The sequence below is a fragment of the Bidens hawaiensis genome, unplaced genomic scaffold, assembly GCF_021521415.1.
Source record: "Bidens hawaiensis isolate Kalapana, Puna unplaced genomic scaffold, B.hawaiensis_p1.1 tig00011955_1, whole genome shotgun sequence".
Taxonomy (NCBI): Eukaryota; Viridiplantae; Streptophyta; class Magnoliopsida; order Asterales; family Asteraceae; genus Bidens; species Bidens hawaiensis.
The window spans coordinates 546,867-573,779 of NW_027491959.1; the positions used below are offsets into that span (position 1 = coordinate 546,867).

General features: G+C 32.6%; 2 pseudogenes across 1 annotated transcript; both read right to left on the reverse strand.

Moving 5' to 3' along the window:
• Positions 1-11,381: 11,381 nt before the first annotated feature.
• Positions 11,382-15,759, reverse strand: LOC143539625 (rust resistance kinase Lr10-like; annotated as a pseudogene).
• Positions 15,760-16,212: 453 nt separating this feature from the next.
• LOC143539618 (putative protein phosphatase 2C 15) lies at positions 16,213-18,949 on the reverse strand (annotated as a pseudogene). Its single transcript, XR_013136471.1, has 8 exons — positions 18,305-18,949; positions 18,060-18,231; positions 17,827-17,984; positions 17,676-17,735; positions 17,472-17,579; positions 17,233-17,358; positions 16,743-16,978; positions 16,213-16,663 (listed from the first exon to the last, which is right to left on the reverse strand). The product of XR_013136471.1 is annotated as a putative protein phosphatase 2C 15 (transcript).
• Positions 18,950-26,913: the final 7,964 nt, after the last annotated feature.

The window sequence follows — 26,913 nt, forward strand, 5'->3', positions numbered from 1 at the left end:
ATGAGGATAGAGTTGAATAATGAAAGTTACTAGTGGGGCATAATGAGTGTATACCGATGCAGAGTTCTTGCTCGGGATACTTTGATTTTGTCGAGGTTGATGATGATTTGATTAACAACATAGTTTTTATGATTAGGTTTGCGTTTGTTTTTGTCATTGTTGTTGTTGTGAGGATGAGTAGGGGTTATTAAATTATAATTTCAATCAAGGAAGTTTATGAACAAGTTTGAATTGGTTGTATTAATGTTTTGAATTTCAGTTTATATATTAGAGGTAACAGCAGTTAACTCCTTGGTTGTACATGCAGTGGTCATGAGAACTAGACTATTGATGTCAAGGATGACGGTGGTTTCTTAATTGAGACATTCTATGAGGACCAAAAACAAAGATTCATAAGATGAAGTGTAAGTTGAGGAAACTAATTATATAATAACAGTTTTATTGTTTTAGATAACTTATAATAACTCTGCTTTTAGAAGTGAAGGATGTAATTCATATCATGAGGATTAAAGGATAAAAGATTATAAGATGAGGGGGTACATAGCGTAAATATTTATTAGATGTTGTAGTCAATATGATTAATGTGTGATGACTACATGAGGAAATGATGTCAGTTTAAAAGTTAATTTTTATTTTATTAAGTCAACTTAACAACAAACTAACGAAACGTAAATTGTGTGTTGGCATCCCATGAACTTTCCATGGCAGTTTGAATGGCCCAACGTAACTAACGAGTAAAAGTAACTGAGTTAGACAGCTCATGAGCGTTACACGGCGTTTTAACTGTCCCAACTAATTAACGAATTAACAATACAATAGAGTTTGTCGGCCCATGAGCGTTACATGGCGTTTTAATCGACCAAACTAAATAATGAAAAAACGAGAGAAAAATATGAGTAGTTGGAGCATCCCATGAACCACCACGTATGATAAGCTCCAACAAAAATAACATTCAAAACAAGATGAGGAATAGATATTAGGAGTGCTCATGGATACCATGGATTTATAACCCAACTAACCATTTAAATAACAAAACACAAAATTGGAATTTAACAAATTTAGCCACGAACCACCGTGAATTCGGTTTAAAATCAAGATAAGATGTCGGTCGTACGATGGTTGTGTTCCTCTTTGGCCGAGAGGAACTTGTCATACCACCTAGCCTCAAGATGAAGGAGTAAAAACAAAAGTAAGGAATTCTTAAGAAGTTTCCCAAGAACAAAAAGGCAATCTACTTCGATTTAAAATATTTACGAAAAATTTTCTTTGAAGGTTTAGGGATAGCCTCAGAGTTGTGTGTGTGCGCATAAGAATATAATAATAAACAATCATTATTTAAACAGTTAAATAAATACATAATCTAGCAAGTAGTTACGTAAGCTGTAAACAATCAAATAGAACACATCAGGTAACAAATAAGCACGTATGAGGCTCCTAAGCATGTTACTAAGGCACCACTAACGACCTATTTAAAACCTTCAGCTCTGATACCAATCTGTCACACCCAAACCTACGGCGGAAATGCCAGAGCGTGAGTTGATTGCTCACAGCTCTCAAGGTACTATCATGCAATATTTAAATGACAATATCTATTAATTAAATTAAGTTTTCTAATGAATCAAATACAAACAAGCACATAGTCTATAAATACAAAAATACAAATTTTATATTTCTAATGATCTTGAGTAAAATATTCTTCTAACTAAATTCTTCACTAAGTCTTTACCAACCTACATTAAATTTCTATGCTAACCTTCATATGCGTATAAAATATAATTTTGTCAACAACACATGTTGAGTGAGTAAAACACCAGTTAAGTGAGATATAATTTAATATATAATAGATAAAGAAAAATGCAAACTGTATCAAGTGAGATAAGCAATTTAACCAATGAGAAAGTAAATAATGATGTCAGTAAGCTTGATGTCAGATGAAATGAACTATGGCTAACACGACGGACGTATGATCATAAAAGACTGAGAATATGTTGGACCTCTCCGACAAGTATTCAAGCAAAGCATATAAGCATATAACACGTTAGGTATAAAATGTTAAACACACAAGACTTAAAGCTGCAAGTTGAGTATTAAATAATAGGTAAATAGATTAAGTACACATATGTCCCCAAAAGATTTAGAATAAGTAAAAAATGGAGTGATTACTCACCTTAGTAAATAAGCAAGAGGTAATGGTTCAATAAGAAAGATAAAGGTAGATCAAGCTCTTCGGGAAAACACCGACGAGAAATCCTAAGTAACAAATACTTAAAGAAATAAATACGAATCAATTGATGTATAACTCGACAGAGACTCGAGATATTCTTGCAAAAGTTAAATATTACAAGATTTACTTTATAATTTCATTATCAAAGTTTTATCGTTAATAATATGATTTAATTATACAAAAACACGTAAAAATACTTAAATAAATATGTATAAGGCCTTGGATAGATAATATAAGGGAAAATTCCCAAAATAAGCGTTTATGAAAATATTTTTCAGGTTTTAGGTGCCATTTGCAAGAAATTTCCAAAATAGGTATTATAATCTAGTCGTGACGATAGTTTGTATAACAAATTAAAACTTGACACGTGTCTTTAAACTAACTATAACAAGCAGATTTACTAACCATTTACTCATCACGACTAAATAAGTTTTATGCCTCGTAATCAACGCCCACGAGTAATCCATAAGTTCTTTAGTCGCGACGAGTAGATTGTAAGGTTAAATTAGTCGCAACAAGTTAACTACTAATAAACTACTCGTGTGGGGAATGTAAACGTGGTAAACTAGTCGTAGCGACTACAGGACTTATGAGTTACTCATGGGCGTTGATTACGAGACATGAAACTTATTTAGTCGTGACGAGTAAATGATTAGTGAACTTGCTCATTATGGTTAGTTTAAGGGCACATGACAAATTTTAACTGGTTCTACAAACTACTCGTGTGTAATCATAAAACTCGTCACGACTAGTTTATAATACCTATTTTGCGAATTTCTTGCAAATGACACTTAAAACCTGAAAAACATTTTCATAAACGCTTATTTTGGGAATTTTCCCATAATATAAAGAAAATAATTATTTTAAACTAAAAATACATTTAATGCTTATATATATTCTTATTAAATATATCTTTTAAATAATTATTGTAAATAATAAATAATAATATTTGAAAAAACTATAATATTTTATAAAATACTTGAATTTATATATTTGAACATGTTAATTTACAAGATTATATTAAATATATTTTAGATTAAAACTCCTTTTAAATATTAAAACTTTTATTAATTTTAATAATATATATATATATATATATATATACTATCTTAAAAGGACAATTTCGTCATTTCACTCAAAACTCTTAATTTTAAGAGTGTCCAAATATTTATGCATATCATACAAGTGGTCAAAGCATAATGTAGTTGAAAATTTTAAATCCCGCTCAAACCTCATCACTTCCCAAATATATATACACCCAATCTTCCTATTTGACTCTCTCTCCTTCCCTCGCCTACTCAAAACCATTCACTCCTAATTCTTCTCCAGTTCTCCCCCAAAAACCCTAGCCACCATCGTCTCCATCGTCATCCAGTAGTCTCCCATACCGATACCAAAATCTCAATCGATTCCTGATTTTTTAGATTTTACAAGTTATTATAACAAAACCCCCATATGCGACCAACTGAACCACCACCAGCGGCGAGACCGAACTCCACCGTCACTACCACCACGCATGCCATCAAGGTCGACAAATCACTACATTTCTAATAAAAAATCACCAGGTTTTTTTTACCAACTCAACACCAAAGTCTTCCTATGAGAGGTTTGTCTACTAATTTACTTAGCAACTTTTTAAGTTTTAGTAAATCTGACTGGACACTCTTATCATGCTTGGTTTAATCGGGAAACCTTACATTATTTGTTTTTCTTTAATTTCTTTATCAATTTTTATGAGCTCGTGATTATGCTTGGCTTATGTTTTCTTGATTTCAAATTAATAATATGTGCATAAGTAACTAGGTGCCAAACCATACAAATTTGTGAGTAATAAACTGATAAACTCCAGCAGCCGATTTAAACCGCACTTATTCGGAAGGATAATCAAGTTGTCTTTATGTTCTTGGTGCTTTTAACTTCTCATTTGCAAATTCGTTACAAGTTGGTATATAACTTAGTTGAAGACCTTTTTTTTTCTGTTCATTTTATTCTCAATAACTTGTTTATCTTGTCTGCAGGTTGTGGTAAATGAACATTTTGAATCAGATACTACAAGCCGGAACTTGGCAAGTAAGTGCATCCTAATCTTTAAATTACTGTAATTATTCATGTCAATTGGTTATTATTTACTATTTTGTTCACATATCGCTCCAATATATTTGATATCTTGTGTGAAACACGGTTTTTGATTGTTGAAAATTTTGTTATACAAGCAACCTAGAGATCACTTCAAGTTCTTCTAAAAACATTGAGATATGTCGTATCTTTGATCTTGATATCGTGAGCTCAAATATGATGAAGGTAAAGCTTTACCATTTTTTATAAAGGATAAATTGAATACTAAGTACTGTTAAAAACAAATTGCTGGTGTGCATCACAGGAAGCACAGTAGAAACGGCGCATGCGTCTTTTGGCTACAACAAGCCCGAGATGAAACTCATTATAACCGAATTGCTCAAAAGTTGTTTTACTTTGTTGAGATGTAAGTCATAAAAAAATAAATATATGATAATTGGTATTATTTTTTTAGCAATGGGTTGGATTTATCGAACTTTTAGGCTCTGATCTAGAACTGTGGGGGATTTAGAATTTTTTTCATAAGTACTTTTCTAATTTTATTTATAGTTTTCTATTATATGTGTTTATTGTATTATTTGAATTATATTGTTAAAGATGATAAGAAAGAAAACCAAAATCTAAGGTTAGAATCTACTTTGCCTTGCATTAAATCGAATTTTTTTAGGCTGCTGTAAATTTTTATTTGGAAGGTTTTCAACTTACACTACCTTTTATTTTAGATTACATAACTGAGAATAGGGTGGACTGCGTATTGTGTTTCATAAGCTCTTCAAAAGTCACACATTGGTTTTTTAAAATTTAAATTTGCATTTCCCATTTAGAAGTGTTGGGTGTAAGTTTGTATTTGTTTTATTGTAGGAATAATTACAAGTGTCGGTTGCCCTTCTACAAAAACATATAGATCGGGTATGGTGTCTCACGACTCATTGTGTCTTTTTCGGAGCTTGTTACGAGTTACAAGAAGAATTTAAGATGGAAGTCACGTATGTGTATTAAAATATCTAGGAATGGAAGTGGGTGATCACATTTATGCCGATTGCAGGTGGGTTTTTTGGTCAAGTGAAAAGTAATATATTGAATGTCATCATCAGCCTACTTTTGGTATGCTACATGTGATTGTGTTTGTATTATCTTGATGATTTTGGTTGTTGACTTGTTGGCTTTGTGTATAATCGGCTATTGCAAAACAATTAAGGGTGTAAACGAGTCAAGTTACTTGTGAGCTACTTGCTATTGGCTTACTAAAATCACGAAGGGTCGAGCTTAAGCGAGCTTGAGCCTAAAAATAAGCTTTTTTAATGAATGGGTCTGAGCCCGAGGTGCTCGAGCTTTAATATATTAAATATTTATCTATATTAGTTCTTGAATTATATAAAATGAATGTTTTTAATTAACTAATATTCTGTTTATTTTATTTTTAGGTTTTTCTTAAGAGACAATACGAATAATCCAGCTTTATTTTAAAAAAGGATATTAAGTCAGATTATGATGCAAGAAATAGTATTAAAGGATTAAAACTGATGGGAGGGATTTGTGGACACAACACATATGCAAGGTTATTTCATGCTTTCAGGACTGCAAAGGTTCTATCCATGTACGTGTGCAAACTGTTTGATATTTGTTTGTTTTATTTGTTAATTGTGCAGATTCCGAACCAGTGAAATGTAGTGGAATCATCTTAACGATTTGAAATGAGTTGGGAGCTGGCTTAGCTACAAGAGACATATATTCTGCAAGGTATAAAGTTTTAAATGTGCTTTTAAAGTTTGATCTATATATATTTTTGTGTTACGAAAGCTATAAATCGATCTTAAATTTAGACGTTTACCACTATTTAAAGATCATTTGGCAAGAATGATAATGAAAACTGTTCGGTTTTGGTTTTCAAAATGGGTTTACTTTGGTTTTAGGTTTTCCGTGTTTATTTTGGAAGCTTACTGCACCATTCATCTTTTGTGTAGACGCGACCTGATAAAACTCTTCTCAAATGAAGTTATAGCTATGCTCCTTTGATGGTTCTCATGATACATGGTCAGTTTCAAGGCACTGTGTGATCTGGAATTTGCGTCAGGTTCATAGTCAGCTCTTTAAATTTAAAACATGTATCTGAAACGTATTAACAAAAATTTTACATGCACCGTCTTTTCTTTTCGTATGCAGTCGAACTATAAAGAGGAATTTGATGCTACTTATGTATTTTCTCAACCATTACAAGATTCTACCTAACTTGTTGTAGCAGCAAAGAGTAAGATGTCTTCTTCAAGATATTGAAGCCAAATCACACACAGATCGTCATGTATGTGTTAACACATTCTTTTTATATATGTATATTGCAATTGTGGCTCTTTTGTTCTTTGATTTTAATTTTGTGGCTTTTAACTTTAATATTCAAAGATCAGGTTGGATTTACCTTATTATATTGCTTATACTACAATTATATATATGTAAGTTGGCTGTTATAAGTCTTACAAATAATAGGGCTGAATTTGAACTTTTGTTATCAAAATGTGTAGACTTGTTTTTAGGATTTGTGCTTTTGTAGTTATTTTTATGATTATATTCTATTGCTTATACTACAATTAGAGGTATGTAACTTGCATATTATAAGTCTTACAAATAATATAACTGATTTTTGACTTTTGGTGTCAAATGTTTAGGGTTTGTCTAGGAATCTGATTTTGTAGTTATTTTTGATGATTACGGACATGATTTTCCAACACAACTTAAATCATATTACCATTGAGTTTTGTCACATATACCACTTTTGAATCCTACCGTCACCTAAGTTGATAACAATAGTTAAATGTTGTCATTAGATTTGTAAAATATACCTATATCATAGTTAAGTATTCACTCACTGTATATTATTGTGGTTGCAGGTTGATTAGGAAACTGGGTCTAGAAGTACATTCGAAGGGCCTACGTCATCTGCTAAGATACAATTTTGTTACACCATAGTTTATACGCGTTTGCCTTTTTATGCCATTATTTCCATAATCTAATCAACCCTCATAGCCTTGGTTGTATTATCCATAAAAACGAAATGAGTGGAGCACGAGTTATAAGAAATAACTTATACATAAAATCAAAAGTCAACTAATTAGAAACCCGCGTGATGCAAATGTGCTGGTCGGGCTGGTTGGGTAATCATTTTGAGTGGGTTTGGATTGACGCATGTTGTTTTTAGTATAGGTTGGTAGGGGTGTGCATGAAACTGAAACAACTAAACCTAGCTGAAATAGTCGAGCCCATTAAGAAACTAATGGGTTGGTTATACCTTTTTCAAAAAAGTCGTTTTTTGTTTCTTTCAAGTTTTTATGACTAAAAATAAATTCTATATGCAATTAGGCATGGATTAACTCGATCTTTCACAAGGACTGAAAGCCATTTAGGAGCCAAATCTTATTTCTCAAAAAGTTCGTTAGCCAAATGAGGCTCATTAGGTTTGCTTAGTTCTTTAGGTTTGCTTAGTTCTTTTACTCTTTCTTTTTGTACATTTTTAATGTGCTTCAAAACATTTATTTGCTTAATGGAACAACATTTCTCATTGTTCTACATTTTAGCAGTTAATTTAAAAGGCGTTTATCAGTAATACGCTCCTGCACGCGTAATAAGTTTGATTTAATTGAATTGCCATGCTTAAGCTTATCCATTGTATGTATGATAAGATTCTCATAATATCTTCGTACTCATTGTAGTTAATATTTTGGAAACAGAGTAGCAAAATACGCAAATATAACTAACAAGTGGTCTGCAGGTTGAGATACGCTACTCCTTGGACATGTGGGTACTTAGTTATTAGCGTTATTTCTTTGGCATTTTATAGGTTGTTAAATGTTTAAATAAGGTTGGACATGTTATGTTTTAGTTTAAACTTGATTTGAACTTGCTATGTATTATGTTAAACTTATTTTTTGTTCAGTTAAACCAGTATGTATTGTGTATTAAGTTGAACTCGTTATGGACTTATTTTGTACTCGGTATAAATTTCCTTTTTATAATGAAGCCAACCTGAGATTGAGCTAAGTTTCGGACTAAAACTGAGCCAAGCTTGCCCTGTCTCGGCAGTTTGCATGTGAACACTTCTATTATGAGGCCAGTGGTAAAAAAAACTAGTTGTGAAATGTCACCGCCGTTGCATCGCGTGGGTACCTACTAGTATATATATATATATATATATAGGATTAGGATCATGTGAGAACTATTTTGAAATTGAGAACTTTGAGAACCATTTTAGACCACAAAAAACACTCTTTTTTAACAAAAAAAAAAAGAAAAAAAATTATGTAACAAAAAAAACTCGAAAATAAAAAAATAAAAAAACCAAAAATTTTTATTTTTCATCCCAGTTTATAAAAAAATAAAAAAAATTGAAAAAAAATATCGGTTTAACAAAATTATACACATATGTATAATACTTAATTTTTAATATTTTATACATGTTTTTCTATACATATATGTACAACTTAATGTATATGATAATGTACATATGTGTACATTACGTAACTAGAGATTAAATAAAATTATACACATGTGTATAATACGAAGTTATTTTTTTTTGTTTTTTTATTATTTTTTATTTTTTATGAACCGTAATGAAATATAAGAATTTTGGTTTTTTTACTTTTTTAAATATTTTGTTATTTTTTTAAAGGTTTATTTAGTAGTCCAAAATGATTCTTAAAGTTCTCAATTTTCAAATAGTTCTCTTAGGATCCTTACCCTATATATATATATGTGTGTGTGTGTGTGTGTGTGTGTGTGTGTGTGTGATTTTAACCAAGAGTCAGAAACGTGATTAGTTAACATGTCAGTTTTAAGAAAATACTGATAAATTATTATATTTATAATCTTAATAATATAATTTAAATTATTAACCATATTAACAAATAAGCTTAACTAAATAAAGTAAATAAAATAAAATAAACCCAAAAACGAGATGTCGGTATTCGAACCCGCTTCGGCAGCCGTTTAACCATAACACATGTCCACAACTAATTGTGCTAAACAACCAGAAGATTATAACATGATAAAATTAGTTTATAACCTGACTAACAGACCACCCTAGATATGAATAAACCCTAAAATCATCAATCCGGTTATCCGTTAAATGTTGATTGAATTGACGTTAGGATTTTTGATTACTGATAATATAAGAACTAATTACCTACTTATATTACCTTTAATGATGAACAGACGAGGCTAAACGAAGACGATTTATGACGGCAGTACCAATGATACGAACAGTCACGGCGAGGCTGCTACAACCTAATTAACCATAGGGATTTCGATAGCGAGGTTCTAAGGATGTTGTCTGTAAAATTAATTTGATTATGATGAACATTTAATAGTATAACAATTTGATGTTAATGTTGGCCAAGATATATTGGGGTATTAAATCAAATTTGATTGAGTTAGCTTAATTGGGATGTCGGTTTTGCCGAATTTGGAATGCATGATATACACACTAATTCAATTTCCATATTAGCTACGAGATTTGAGGTCCAAGAATACTAAACGGGTTGCAGACACGGGTACGGGTAAACGGGTATAAGGGTTCTTGATTAATAATGTAAAATCTATTAAATCATTTGACGTTTGGTCCCTCAACTATAAGTGTGGATTCAAAAATAGATTAATGTATAGTTTAGGGTATAATTTGAATATGTTTCAAAGTTAATTTATATTTAATAAATAAATAAAATAAAATAAACAATTTGAATAAAATATTAAATGCTCGTTAGACGCGATATTTTACGGATAAAATTTCCCGAATATAAACGGGCGGATTATGATTACTGAATATTAATTTAGAAAATCTGAGTTGTTACAGGATAAATTTGTTTGGGCTTCATTTAATTTGAACTTTTAAATTGGTCGGTCTTTAAACAAATAGGGGTACATAATATTTTTAGGGGTAGCGAAATGCGAAAACCAACCCAAAAAGAAAAAAATTTACACTGTCGGCGAAAAGTTGAGCGGTAGCGGATGCTACCCCTGTGTATGAGGTACATTCGCCCCTGATCGTCCCAATAGCTTCTATTGAGCTCTATTAACCACCAACACACCTGCAATCATAAAAGATCTCAAAATAATTGTGTTTGATATATATATATATATAACACATATTATTAGACATTAAAAACATAATATTTACCCACACATCATATGCCTAGACAAGTACAAATTTACATTTAGTTAACAATGAAATCCAATTCATAAATAGAATGTTTGCAACTTATTATTTACTTGGTTTGATCTCAATAGTTAAAATCTGTAAGAAGACAGGAAAAAACATTCTTGTGTTTTTTTTCATTTATTCTAAATTTTAAGTTATGATTTTTATTAACTATTTTAGGGGTCTATTTTGTATCCACAAAATCTTCTCAATTTTGTTCTGATTTATAGAATAACTTGACCCGAGAAAGGATTCCTTTATTATATATTTTATATTATTATTTGTAAGCTTTTAAATAAATGTTTCAAACGTATGTAATTATTAATTAATATTTTTATACACTTAGGTGTCGATTAATTGCTTGTTCAATATCAAAGTACTTCGTTTTCTTTAACTCGAGCCGCTAATTGGTGCTCTTTCAGTTTAGGGTACGTATCGTTGTAATTGTTTTCTTGTTTTTGTTTTGTGTCCCTAGCTTCTTGCTAGATTCTCATATAATAGATTCAAGCATAAGCAAGGAAAATGTGTCTGGCACAAAGGAAAGTCCATACCAAACCATAGATTCAATAATTAACAAAGAGCAACAGAAATGGGTGCGTTTGATGTATTTCACTAACTGTGCTTGATTTCAGATTCATGTAATAACTATTTTGTATTTGGAAAATGATTTTAACAGGAATGCTTAGAGGAGAAAGTATTGTTGACCCTTAATGATAGTTTAGTTGCTAACGTCAAAGATGCAATTGACACACAAGATTCCTCTATTTTATGGCTACAGTTATAAATTAAGCAACTTAGAATAGTTATGAGGAATATAAGCAACTTAGCGATGCTTAAATAACCAACAGCCTCTCTATTACTCTATAACCATTAACCAATAAATGAACAATTATGTCTTAATTAGCCTGTACTTGAGGAAGCAACTGATCTAGGAGGAGAAAATATATAAGGCTTTGGAGGGATTTCCAGTGATGCCAAGTCATCTTCTAACATTTCCAAAACCTTGCTGATTGTAGGACGACTCGTGGGATTAGTTTGTATGCACCACATCCCAACACTAATCATTTTCCTTTTTGTCTCTCTTTCTTCAGAATTTTTAATTCTGTGTAGTCCAAGATGTTCTTCCTGTAATACTACCTTTTTGTATATCCAATGAGGAAAGTATATTTCCTCTAGTGTGATCAACTTCAGCCTCAACGTTTCTCCTCCCCCAAACCATTTCTAGAATCAACATTCCGTAACTATAAACATCATATTTGTGCGACACTTGTCCGAAATTTCTAGAAAATAGTTCAGAAGCAATATACCATAGTGTTGCTCTCATACAGGACATGGATATCATGTGTAAGGCCCCGTTCCCGGTAGCCCTACTTTAGCGTCGGATTTAGTCATGAACGCAGTTCTACAAATCAGAGTTTATTAAAACTTTCGCGAAGTATAAAACTTTAACCGTTTATTACAAAACAATAAATCTTTTCTTTGATACCAAAACACAAAACATTATATTTAAAACATCTTTTCTTATTTCTTAAGATGTCAGCCGTTCAATCCATGCCATGTGCCGTCCTCATGCTAACTCTATAATCAGCTCACCTGCGTGCATGCTAAAAGTCAGCTACACTGAGTGAGTTCTAGTTAATCAAGCAACTTATCATACAACCACTATATGCATTATATACGTATCCGAAGACATGTAGTCCACTATCTGACCTGGTCACCTTACCACTTAACCTTTTATTTACCCCTACCACTTAGCCACTTTAATAACGAATGACGTTATGCCACTTTGCCACTTTAATAACGAATAACGTTATGCCACTTTGCCACTTTAATAACGAAGTCACGTATAGGCTTACCCTACCACGTACTATCGTCATGCCACTAACACTCTTACTAGACTCTTGCCACTTCTAACACACTCTACCTCTACTTGTCTACAACACACTTCATATCATTACATCATTTACATAATAACCAAATTACATTATAACATTTACACACAATAATAACCACTTGACAATCACTATCATTGGCGATACGTGCAATATCCGAAGATCGTTCACGCACCAACAAGCATTATATAATAGCTACCTCGTATAACATCTATAGCATACACTTACCACTTAAGGTAAGTGTATTCACACTTCACATCGAGTATGCACACAGCCCCGAAAACATAACAAGGAAAATGGGGCTAGAAACTCACCTGAACTCTGCTTCTTCCTCCGATAGTTGTAAATCCCTTCTTTAACTGAGCTCGGCTGACTGTATAAGTTACATGTATCAAAACTCGCCCAATCTAATCTGGTGGCCTAGTATTATCTTACTTTTACTTATCATTTTTATGTTTTCCCTTTTATCTTAACTTTAATATGTTCCATCTCTTTAGTTTTTACAATGCATACCATCACGCGTGTACGCATATATGTTTACATATACAAGTCGCCATGTATCCGGGTCTTGATATAAGCGTAGATATAAGCGAGCTTAGATATAAGTGAACTTAGATATAAGCGAACTTAACATCAGGCTTGACACTAGGCGAACTTGGCATCTAGTCGAAGTTGTATGTAAGTGAACTTAAGCATGGCGAACTTAGATTAAGCCAACATATATATAGGCGCACTTAAATACAAGCGAACTTGCATGTTCGCGAACTTACTTCAGCGAACTTGCTGTAGCGAACTTGCTGCAGCGAGCTGCTGTCCACGGGTTCATTCCATCTCACGTTTCATGGCCTTGATTCGCTTGATATGGTTCGGCCTTAGCCCCGAACGTTACCTTAACCGTTCTAGTCCTTATCTTTACCCGTTCACATCATAAAGTTTGAACCTTTATGGTAAAAATGTCCCAAAACTAGGTCTATGGTTCATTTTAGACGAGCCGCACATGTTTGCAGGTCCATTAAGTTCCTTTCATCATCAAGTTTACAACTTTATGGTTCATTTCTACCCGATCTACTCTACGTTTAAGTTTCGATGCTAACCGTTCATAAAAACGTAAACTTTAAAGGTAAAAGACATACCTTTACGCGTTTGGAGGTTACGGTATAGCTTGGTTATGAACTTTAGGTCTCGAATCTATCTTATATCACGAGAATCTATCGAGAATCGATGCTTGTTTGGCTTGGATCTCGCCTTCCACTCTCGGCCGAATGTTTATGTGGTGGTATGTGTGTGTTTTTGAGTGTGTAAAGAATAAGATGGAAAGAAATGAGGGTTTAGGGTTTAAGGGTGGTTTAAGGGAGTATTATACTCCTAAGGCCCATGGACCCTAAGCCCATCTTATCCATAATCCCATCTTGATTAATCTAAGCCCATGATCTTTTCTCTATTAATTATTAACGCGAAAACACTAAACGTAACTCTCTTTATTAAATATGAAAATTTTAGGATGTTACATCATGCTTCTTTCATTTGAGAAAAGCTTAGCCAGTCCAAAGTCAGATATTTTAGGACAAAAATCTTTATCCAGTAGAATATTATGTGGCTTTATGTCCAAATGTAAGATCCGTGTGTTACAACCCGTATGCAAGTATTCTATTCCTCGAGCAATGCCAATTGCAATCTGGTGCAACTTTTCCCATCCAAGTTGACTAATACTTGAAGGGTCCCGACGGTGTATGAACCTCTCAAGGGATCCATTTGGCATGAATTCATATATTAAAGCCTTTCGATGACCATCCAAACAATACTCCACCTAGACTGACAATATTAACATGGGATGTGCTGCCAACACTCGCGACTTCATTAATGAAATCTTCCTCACTACCTTTAACTTCATTTAAAACCTTTACAGCTACAAGGTTTTCGCGGCTTACCACTCCTTTATACACAGTACCAAAGCCACGTTGTCCAATTTTGACTTCGAAGGAGTTTGTCATCTTTTGGACTTCTGAATAAGAGTACCTTTTCGGAGCTATAAATTCATGATTCTTTAAAAACCTTTCAACATTGACATTATTCGTTGACTTTATTCTCCATCCTAGTTTCCTTCTAAAGTGTAAGATTATGGCGATTAATATTGTCACCAGTAGTCCTACACCCAAAGCTGCTGCAACATATAATAGACGCAAGAACTTTAATAAGTTTAGTAGATAAAGTGAAATAGTGGGTTAAGGCAACAAGAAACTATGTTTATGATAATTACCTAATACAAGAATCACCCGTGGCAATTTTCTTCTTGCATCTAAAATGGAACCATACAAATATCATGTTAGAAATGTTCCTTTCACTTATTGGCAGTGCTAGAAATGTTTATGCTGTGCTATCAATTCGTGTGATTGATTACGCACATAGTATGGCAATATATATATATATATATATATATAGAGAGAGAGAGAGAGAGAGAGAGGTCCAAGTGAGAACCATTAAGTAATTAGGAATCAAATGAACCATGGAGATCTCACTCTCTTATGTCTCTTACACTTTATGAATCACAACCATTCCGTCGTGAATGACTCAAGAGGTCAAAACGTGGTTCATTTAATCCCTAATTATTACAGTTTTCATTTGAACTAAACTCCAACTATAGATATAGCTGCATACGAATTGCCAATCAAAATTTCTATGCATACAAAATGCAATTATGCATGCATGTCTTGGTTGTAGTAAGCATATATATGATGTAGTTTAGAGATAATATAAAAATACCCTGTTTGGCCTCTAAACACTGAAATTTTCCATAGCGAGTATAACACTGCTCGCCTATTCTTCGACAGTCAATACAAGTAGGTGACAGCTGAAATGATATAGAGAAATAGGAATTGATAAGAGAAAATAGGTTATTGTAATCTACTTCAGGACCGTCTGGGCCCGGCGCTAACAACCGCCGCAATCGTATTACTTGACACGTATGTGGGAGATCACTTGGAATTGCTGCGTTGCTGACTGAATAGTTATAGTACTGGAAATTGTAATCTTTGCAAGCATTGTAGCTATTGTAAATAGGTTGGTTGAAGTAAGCATATACTCGTTGAGTGTAACTGCTGTTCTTCTTCGTGCACTTAAAGAGATTGATGAAGGGAGTTATTGAAATGGAAAATAGTTCAGGAGTTGGAGAAGTGAAATTCTCCATAAGTGCCTCACAGCGTTTATCTTTGATGAGTTCTTCGAATGTTTTGTTACGGATGATGAAGGAAGAATCAGAATCAGACTGGGCAACAATCTTATGGCCTTCCTCTAAGTTCAATCTCTGCACCTTTTAAAGTACAGCTGACCTTGACCAACCCACATCGCGTATCAGTCATCATCATCATCATCATCATCATCATCATCATCGTACTCAGTATATCCCACCAATAGCAATGCTATGGTAGGGTCTGAGGAGGGTAAGATGTAGACAGCCTTACCTCTATCCCATAGAGATAGAGAGGCTGCTTCCGGTGAGACCCCCGGCTCGATAGTAGTTTTGAATCAAGCCTTGGACATAAGACACATAACACTCAATCATCGGGACACCGGCTGATTGGTGCATGTGCCCTTGTCTTTCGGCTATCAACGTCACCACATGATGCCTGATTAACCTTCCGCCACTTTTGACTCCACTTATTTGATTTATCAAACAATAAGCAATTTCAACACCTAGTCACCTACATTCTCATCTTGTCATATTACTTTGACTCCACTTAGTTTTTTTTCCTACAGTTACGCAAATATTAAAATTTTGTGGCGCTTCCTTTAAACAAATGAGCAACACAGTTTCAAAAAATTTAACCAGAAACCAGTTGGTACAATAACAGAGCATGAAAATAATTAGTCCTATCTTATTTATGCTCAACTACACAAACTCATATAAACAGTTTTACCAAATAATAGGCACTCTCAACACCTACATTCTCATCATATCAGATGCTACGAACTCATTATTTGTAATTACCACATATACACACCAACTCTGAATTCAAACGAACCGTTTAGCTTAGGCTACTAAAATTTGATGTTAAACTAATGAAACGCAGGTGTTAGGTGACTTTAACACCACTTGGTCGTTTTCCCTCCATTGCATCTTTCTTATTCCGACAATCAGCACACAGAAACGGACCTTGCCAAGGCTTTGAGCTTGTTGAAAAGATGGACCCCGCATGAACTGATATGCCTTCACTTGCTGCTATGTCCACTTGACAAACACCACAAATGAAAAGACCCGACGTTGATGAACCACCCGTCTCATCATTCCCCAATCTACATTACATCCAGATAAAACATTCATTTACTAGTTAATAATATGAAGGTCATGTGACAAGTAATTAGAGAAACCGACCGTTCTGCAAGCATGGCCGAACCTTCTTCAAAAAGCTCCTCAACAACGCCTACAGCCGACAGTTTCTTCGACAGTTTACTAGTAGAACCAAGAGACTTTGTTCTGAAGAAGAAAGATTTGAGCTTGCTTTGCTTTTTACGTGGTGGGGATGGTGGCGGCATTGCATTGTCCGGAGGAATTATGTCCACAACTATACAGGTTGTATCATCCCTTAATCCCCTTGATCTTAATGCTTCCTGAAAATTTATAGTCATGTTAATTTTTGTAGCTTGACTTTTAAAGTCAATGGACTAAAATTTTGATTCGTAATTGGTTTGAAATTTTTAATGTTTAAGCAAAATCAATGATAACCCATATGCAATATACCTCAAGTGCTAACTTGCAGTTAGTTAACGATGAAATCCAAAACACAAATAAAATGTTTTAACTTATTGTTTACTAGGTTTGATCTCAAAAGTCAAAATGTGTAAGAATAAAGAAACGAAACTACCTTTACAACTTGTTTAGCGGCAAGTTCAGCAGGCAAACCACGACAAGATTTTGCAGCCGACTCTGATGACACGGCATCCCAAATGCCATCAGAAGCTATTATGAGCCGTCCACCAGCATGCGATAACTTTTGCACCAAGAAAGAGTTTCCATGGGGTCAGAACAATATGGAAAATCCAATTGTGGGTTCCGTTAGAAACAGAACGGGATCCATAGAAACGGTTGGTAAGTAAGTTATACCTTGACTTGCTTTACATAGGGTATGGGGACAATAAACTCTCCAACATCCATGTCCCCGATCGATCTAGAAAGACATAAACCTCCCGGCCAACAACGAAGCGGACCAATCTACCAAAATATATTAAAAATTAGGTTCAAATTGATTGGAATACAAGGTAAGTCATTTGATTAAATTTAACTTCTATAATTAAGTAAAGCCTCCACCTCAGCACCACCGAAGATACTCAACCGCCCTACTTCCCCCCCACTAGCCTTCACCGTTCTCTTCTGAAATAACACTACAACATAATCAACATCTTTCATATACAACTCAATTACTTCTTCAAAAAAAAATAAAAATAAAAATAATAATAACTCACTCCTCTTGATTCTCTTCAAGTCTATGATCAACTGTCAAAACCGACACACCACCACCTTGTGTATCCAAAATGCAACGGGAATCTCCAACCGATGCAACCGTTACGGTCCATCTATCAACAATAACAAAGGTAGCAGTGGTTCCTGAAGTTTGACCTGCAAAAAGTCAACCACGAGTTACACTAACTTTTCAAAACTGTAGTTAACTAATTAACAACACGGGTGACATGCCTTTGCTCTGGAACTCCTTATCAGTCTTGACAAAACCTGCAACTAATGCTCTTGGTAGCACTTGAAGCCACTCATCGCGTCCAAGACCCCGAGGAATTGCACTTAAAATATGGATTAAAAGACTATCTCTTGAATATAATGCTGCAGCATTCCCATTATGACCATCAAATATCTACAAGATAATTAGAAAACAAAAAAGTTATTAACTTTCCACAATATGTTACATCAATATTGAGAACACATACCGCAAAAACTGAAAAATTTGATGATTGCTGACCCGAAACTCGTTGGCAATCGGTTTTCATCATGAAAAAATCTTCGCCTTTCCTCGATTGAGCTGCGTACCCATACCGAACAGTCGGTTTCTCCATCTTTTCACTTTTCATTTCTCTACTGATCAATTGCAGCTAACGGCACAAGATCATGATGCTGATGTTCATGCCTCTCGACCCTCGATCCCATAATTCGATCAATCAATCAAAACCCTTTTCCCCAAATCCAAATTTAACAATTCCCAGATTTCAGTTTTGCACCATCTCCCCTAAATTAACCTAATTCCCAAAAAAAAAATAGTTTTCTTTCAAATGTTCAATTTTGCAATTGCAAGCATTAAAAGTTTAAAAGACACATGCAGAAACATAATAATGTTAACAGATCTAGACTGTTAATTAAAAATTCAGATCCAAGACATAAACTAGTAGAATTAACAATAACAAGAAGAACAAGAACAAGGAGTATAAGTGACAGCTATTAGTATATGAAATTAAATGTATTTTCCCAACTATAATACTACAAGTGTATAATTAAAAACAAAAAAACCAAGGTCAAATAAACATCCACATCTAGCAGAAAGAAAACACAGTGAATAAATAAATTAATGGGCCACATTAATTAAATAGGGAACAAAATAGATTAAATTAAAGAAGAGATGAAATTACATCTAGATCCAAAAAGGAGACACCTTTAAAACAAGCTGACTTTGTTGAAAGTGATTCTTGCCAATAACCCACCAAAGGGGTAATAATCAAAAGCTGGTTTGATGGGATTCTTGAACTTTTAATGTAAATAAAATTGGGGGGTTTTGAAAAAAGATAAAAGAAAATGTACAGTGTTGTGTAGTGGTGTTTTGAAGGAATCTTGCATCAATGTTGTTTGGTTTTGTATTGTGGGATGATGAAGAGGTGAAGATCGAAAACGGTTGACACGCGTTGCATGATTTTCGGAAAGTGTTGGTTCACTCTAGTGCTCTGTTGGTGTCAAACTGCTAAAAATATGTTCGGTTTGTTTCCAACTAATGGTGACCGAGATACATATGTTTTAAATTTATGTGTAGTTAGAAAAATAAAAATATGTAAAAAAATATATTTAAATGTGATCCTTAATTCAAGTGATTGAGGTGAAACACTAAAACAATCTAACTATACTATTAAAGCAATATGCTTTATGTCAAAATCACCCCTTTTATTAGTTGGTGACTATACTTACCATGTATATCAATGGCTTCTTTATTTTTCATCTTAATAAAATAAATAAAAAATATATTTAAATAAGATTCATCAATGCTATTAAAGTATTTTCTTTCATTTTCGTTTAATGTTTAATTTTGAATTTTGAATATTTTATAATTATGTTTGAACTTAATAATTCTTCATATAATTATGTTTTATAACTAATTTTATTTTATTATTTTTGGTTTATTTCATTCACAACCTTTTTTTTCTTTACATCAGGCTTAATTTTTTTATATAATATATATAGATAATATATAAAATATGGATTTAATATATAAGAGATTACGGATTTAATATATTATATATAATTTAGATAATTACTTGATATTTCATCAACAGAAGAGATTACGGATTTAATATTCTAATTGATTATATTGGATTTAAATCAAATAATATACAATAATTGATTTTAATGAATATAGTAAAACTTAATGATGGTTAATCATAACAAATATACGTAACAAATAATCAAATCAAATAATATACAGATTGGTGATTTGACCTATTGACTAATTTAAATAATTGATGATTTAAAATAACAAAATTGATTATATTGGATAAATTAAAACAATAGAAATTATAATATCCGGCGCATGTTAATAAATAAATACAAAATTAGTAACTTTTAGATTAAATAATATTACATTTATACTAATCTAATTTTGTAACATTGCATTTTAGTAAATTCAAAATTTGAAAATCCATTCATTACGATTTCCATTATATTCGTTCTTACTATAAGTTTTTTGAAAATTTTTGAAATTTCCTACATTTTTGTTTCTAATCAATTACCTGTATACCTTCCTAGATTAAACGATTTCCATTCTATTCGTTCTTACTATAAGTTTTTTGAAAATTTTTGAAATTTCCTACATTTTTGTTTCTAATCAATTTCCTGTATACATTCCTAGATTAAAAAGTCTCCCATAATTCGTCTCAATTAATTAAATATTTTATTAATCATTCTTAAGATTTACTATAAATACAAATGTTGACCTATTGACTGATTTAAATAATTGTTGATTTTAAATATGACAATTGATTATATTGGATTTGATAATTAGTGTTCAATTGTATTCAAATTCTGTTAATATTAATACATAAAATCAAAATTATTAACTTTTATTTTCACACCTTATATAAATTACATTACATAATATATGGTGTTATAATTGATGTTTAAATATTTAAATATAGTCAAAATTTAGATTTAGTACGGATTTAAATTCAAAATTTGAAAATTCCATTAATTACGATTTCCCTTTTATTCGTTCTTACTAAAAGTTATTTGAATTTTTTTAAAATTTCCTAAATTTTTGTTTCTAATCAATTAGCTATATACCTTCCTTCTATAAACAAGTCTCTCATAATTATTTCGTATAAATACGTAACTTTGATAGGGTAATTCTTAAACCATCAAACCCTTTTTAGCAAAAACGATTAGCCTTGTGCCAAAGGTTTTTATTTTGTGTTGTTTTTATTATATCGTCCATTTTTGTATTCATATTTCCGGTAATGTTTTATATTTATTTTAATTGCTATATAATTTTTTTGTAATCTCTTTAGGTTGTAAATCAAGATCCAAGATTGAATTAATATGTTGAAGTTATTGCGGTTTTCCGGTAATGTTTTATATTTATTTTAATTTTTATATTACTTTGTTATAATATCTTTAGATTCTATATCAAAATTCAAGATTAAACTGATAATTTTTCGTTTCTGTTTGTATTTATATTAATATTTATATGATTTTTTCTTATAATCTTTTTAGGTTATATATCAAAATCGAAGATTCAATGGAGATCTTCACTATTTCGTTTTTCTGGTAACGCGATTCAAATTTTCCCGTTGTAAGTTATAACATCAAGTTTACATTTTTTCACATGATTCAAATTTTCCATAATTTGTAATATATTTATTATGTGATACTAGGTTATTGACCCGTGAACGCCACGGGTGGAAAAATATAAATAATGTAACATACACACTTTTCCAGCATCAAGTGAAATATAAATAATGTAAAAACATAACATTCAACTAAAAGAACATCCAATTTACAATTACAAATTAGTAAATAGTTCCTTATAAACCACATTTGTAGTTTTATTTGTAACTTATCTTCCTTGTTTTATATAAGAATTTTAACACCGTCTCTACTCTTCACTCGTGATAACACCACATATAGTTGACCATGTGTAAAAATCGGTTCTCGCAGGTATATGCCAACTCTTGCTAGTGATTGGCCTTGAATTTTATTAATGGTCATTGCAAAACAAACCGCAACAGGAAACTGTCTTCGTTTCAATTTGAATGACAGTTTCTTATCTAAAAGAGTTAAACCACTACGAGTTATATAAGTGCGAAACCCAATGTTAGTACCTGAAATAACCTTTACTTCGATAAAATGCCTCCCCAAGTTAATTACTTGTAATCTGGTTTCGTTGTGTAAACCGTTCTTCTGATCTATATTCCTTAGTAATATTATTAGCACACCAACTTTAGAACCAATATATAATTAGGCATACCATGCATATTTAAACCATTTAAAAAATTCGGTTAGTGTAATGCTGGATCGAAACCAGGACCAACACCATCAGACTTTTCTATACTATTAGAACTGAGATGTTCAACTTCTTCTCCAGGAAACAAAGACTAAAATCTGTCATTAATGTCTTGGACAACCTCATTTAAAGGTGCAAGTATGACTCTTTTTTGAAAAGATGAAATATCATTAAAATTTTCCAATAATAATCGGATGAATCACTAATCAAAATATCATCTGGTATATCTATAATGGCATTACCGTCATTGTCACCGCCAAGTTTTCTTTCACCAAGCTCCAACAGCCATTCGGCAAAATCTACTGGTCTCTTCCAAATCTGATGCCTGACATCCGACCATTAACCTCATGTTTTTTGTTAACCAAAGAACCTTGCATTTGGACCAAATGTGGGATGAACTAAGTGAAGCATTAAAAATGTCACTACGTGATCCGTTTTGTACTACTGGTAGGATTTGTCTAAAATCACCTCCAAAAACAATAACTTTCCCCATAAATGGATGTTCATAAGTGTTACGGTTACCACTTTTTAAAACATCTTTTAAAGTCATATCCAAGGCTTCAAAAGCATGTTTATGTATCATAGGAGCCTCGTCCCAAATAATCAGATCCGTTTTACTCATTATGTTGCAAATATCTGGATTCCTAGGTAGAATCCTCAGTTAGATTTATAGGAATTAAAAATCTAGAGTGAGCGGTTCTACCTCCCTCAAGTAACAAAGATATACCGCTGGAGGCAGCGTTTAAATCTATTTTTAGCTTTAAATCTTATGGAAACCGATAATGTCTTCCAAATAAAAAACCCTTCCCTCCATAACCGTAAACAAAGAAAATACCCCCTTCTTTGGATCATTTGCTTTCATCATTTCATTATACACATCTCGTTGCTCAGCCGTTAATGAAATAAGAAGTCGTTGAAACTCATCAGTCATGACTTGTGTATCATAAGCTAGCTCCTCGTTCATAAAATGATTTGTTGATGCAATGATAGAATCCTCATCAGGGAAAGGCATTGTAGGAAAATAACGCAGAGTATAATTATTTCAGAGTAGGAAGTTTTGAATTTCAAGTAACGCGAGGTTCTTTAGTTGCGCCTCTGAAAGCACCAAATCTATAACGAATCACAACGAAATAAACTGAGTTTTTAACTAAACATATTTGGTAATGTCTTAAAGTATTTAAAAAGATAAGAAATTCTAATTATTTGATACCTGGATTTTTTTGCTCATTTTGTTGTTTATAAAGATTGCCATCAATTAAATACAGCCAAGTCTTTTCCCATACATCATCCGGTCTAGATAAATTATATGTGATTAAACTTGTAGCAAATAAACTTCGTAAATAATAACCACTTGAAGTATGACTTGCTTCTTCAATATCTTCTATATACTCGTTGTCATCGTCTAAAAGGTCTCTTTTATAACAAGCATCTCTATAAGTAGCAAACACTTCACCATCAACAGTACGAATATCTTCAAAGCACATAGGGTCTATAACCTTGTTTAACAAAATTCTTAGATAGCATGCTTAATTGAAAGCTGGAGGAACATGATGAACACGACCAATAGAGAAACCACGTTTATGTAGGTCCCTGATGTGCTTGAAGTAGTCAAATAATTATTAACTAAAAATAAACTAATCTAGACACTAAGTAATACTCTAGACCCTTAAACTACTAACTGGCAAGTGAACCGGTCGACTCTAGTACAGCTAAGTAAGTCTGGATATCGAACCCACGAGACTCTTTTAATTACGTAAACTAGCTAAATTAGACTCAACTACAAGACGCGACTATTTATTAATAATATTTGAGGGGGGTTTAAAACTAATTACTTAAAACTCTAATAATAATTAACTAATGATTACTTTATTTTAACTATTAATGAACTAATTAATATAATAATAAAACAAACCCTAATTATTATTATAATAATAAAACATAATCATTACTTATTAATTAATTAATAAAACTTAAAGGCTAATTAATTTTAACTAATAAACAATTTAGAAAACTTGGATTAATTCAGATGATTAAAATAACTACCCAGGCCGGAATCCCCAAAGTTACGGTTATTAATTTAAACGAAAGAACGCAAGTTATGGAGCCGGGATCATAAGATAGACCCTTGACAGAAAACACGAACAGGACCCTTGAACTTCAAGAAGACGCCTATGGATTTCTAACAAGTTTTAAGACTCACCAGTTTTATATTAAACTTCCTTAAGGTTATTTAATTGCTTATGTCTAAGTATCTTTTATGATGAAAACCTACCTTACAGCGCGGAATTTAAAAGATAGCAAAGCAAACCCAATTAATTTAATAGACTAAGCTGACAATCAAATCTAGACGGACTCCTTACGAAGAACTAAATCTAGCAATCCCGACAAGCAAAGATCTATTAATAGCCTATCACTTTACAGCTTTTTAGACTAGCAGCTCACTTTTATTTGTTTAATTGATTTTATTGTTTCTATGATCTTAATCGATATCAATCATATACTAGTCAAGAACACACAGTAAATGACCTAACAAAACCCTATCCTATGAAACAATCAACAAGGGCAATGTGAAACAATAAATTCAAGTAAACAAAACCAAGCAATCATACGCATCAACTAAATAAAACTCAACCGTTTACTTAGAACATAAAATCCATAACGAAACGAAAATCCAAATAAAATCAAACCGAACTAAGGTTCATCACGACCTAGGAAGTTTATGGAATTTAGCCTAACATATTAAAATCTAAATGACACAAAACAATTAATAACGAAAACATGGTGAAAGTATAAGAAACGGGGAATCGAAGATGATAAAACCCGTAAACTCGAACGTGAACGTGTAGCTTTTCACCGGATGTTCTCTCGCCTTCAAAATCACCAAAAAACGCGTAAAATAGCTCCAAGAACTCTCCAAAATCGGCTGGTGGCTTTCAGGTTATGTCAGGTTTAAGTTAAAGGTGTTTAAATAGCGAAAACAATGCCCGACAATAACCAAAAACGAATGAAAAACCCATCAGTAGTGCCTAGGCGCCGCGCTAAGGGATTTTTGCCTTTCCCCTAGGCGCAGCGCGGCGTGCTTCTCTAAGGGGGCCGGTCGGTCTGACCGGTTCTCTGTTCCGGTTCTTCCTGACGCGTTCCGGATCTCCGTTTCGGCTCGTTTTAGCTCGTTTTTCGTCCTTTTTAATCACGATCAAATCCCGGAACCTACGACACACAAAAAACATTAGTAGTATACAAATCTTGACTAAAAATGAACAAAAACAATTTAAATATTAAATAAAATAAACAAGGGAAACATATATATTTAGCATTATATCAAATATCCTCACACTTATTCTTTTTTCGTCCCTGAAAAAGTTTGATGCAGTTGGATCAGAATCGGAAAATTAAAGTCTAACAAACATATAGGTTAATTTTTAAGGCTCAGAAAAACACAAAAACCGCGATCACCGATATTGTTGTCCACCTAAACCCATACCTTAATCTTTACCGGGACAAATATGATCCGACAAAATTTTTTTTTACTCAGTGGTTTACACAATTAAGACCCGCTTATTTTCAGCTTTTACCGGACCAGACCACCCCAACTTGACTTAAACCTCAAAATTAGCAGATTTAAAACTTTTGTTGATATATTTTTTTCATGAATAGCTAAAACGATCAAGGGTATTGTTTATCCACTTAAGCTTAAGCATCAAAGTCTACCAAGCAGCCATTAGATACGATTAAGGTTCAATTATTTTATAGCTAGTGTTCCCCACAACATGACATACCCCCGTTATCAAGCAACACCCCGAACACTTCACCATAGGTGAGTATTCAAAATTTCATCTGTAGGGCTACATGTAGCATGTCCCTTGTGGTCCGTTTCTTAATGGTAATGAGACGCGAGCAAGGGGACCCCACATGGCTAACAGCGTGGATGATCAAGTCTATAGTGAATTTGTACTTTTGTACTTTTGTGATCATGTTTATAGACTTAGAAGGGTTTGCTATTTTTGGCTTAATTTTAAATATTCACAACCCCACTTAGAAATTGTGAATACCCAGATGAATAAACTGCATACAGACCCATGGTCTCCGGACCCGAAGCATCCCATCAATACAAGATTTAAGGTTATAAAACCATACGCCAATGAGGTGTAAAACACTAAACTAGCAATTTAAGATTTATATCACAGGCTACACGGCATACTCTAACGTTAAACCTACCCAAGAATCATATGATAACGTATTCAATTTTTTAAACTTTTCAAACTTTATAATATTTTCACTTTTCATACCAAGAATTGAGGCTTGAGTATGGCTGACCTTTCATTACTTATTTTTACGGACAAAACGCTTTACCCACAAGAGATTTCCGACCCATTTTATCAAATTGCCCTTTCATTTTCAAGGCTGAGCCTACCGACACATCCCAAGTTAAGTGTGTTTTCTTTTATTTATCTCATATTATTAGTAGTTTGAAAAACCAATTTCCGAAAAATTCATCATCTCCCACTTTAACGCAAAAAACTATATTCAAATGACATTTTTTAAAACATTTTTCATTTTTTTTAAATTTTTAATTTTTTTTCTTTTTTTTTTAAATTTAAACTCGATTTAAACTACGACTCAAATATCCTATCCCCACACTTAAATTTTGCATTGTCCTCAATTCAAGGATAAGGAGGACTTAAAACAAAAATAAAATAAAGTCGGACTACAAAAACTAAGACTCTAAAAATTAAAAACAAAAGCAAAATAAAAAGTTAACAAGCTAGATAATGGAAAAGACTT